Source organism: Penaeus monodon, chromosome 19, assembly GCF_015228065.2.
Source record: "Penaeus monodon isolate SGIC_2016 chromosome 19, NSTDA_Pmon_1, whole genome shotgun sequence".
Lineage (NCBI taxonomy): Eukaryota > Metazoa > Arthropoda > Malacostraca > Decapoda > Penaeidae > Penaeus > Penaeus monodon.
In genome coordinates this window covers 1631728-1631998 of record NC_051404.1, presented here as the reverse complement: position 1 = coordinate 1631998, position 271 = coordinate 1631728, and positions in this window count along the sequence as shown.

Genomic DNA, 271 nt, shown 5'->3' with positions numbered 1-271 from the left:
AAGGAAAATCTGACAGATATTCCCTTCGCCTTACCCAAGCTCCCATTACGCAAACAGCAATACACTAAAGAAACTACGCCATGACTGATTGCAAGAATGTCATCACAAAAAGAGGCAAAGCAATCTTAACGTGGATGAGTCATCAGCCATCATGCACTAGAATACGTTGGCTGTTATGCTGCTGATTCTGAGAGAGAGAGAGAAAAAGTCTGCATGAACGTAAATATAAGCGACGCTTTAATCCTGCGAGACGGAGGAATTATGCTTGGGT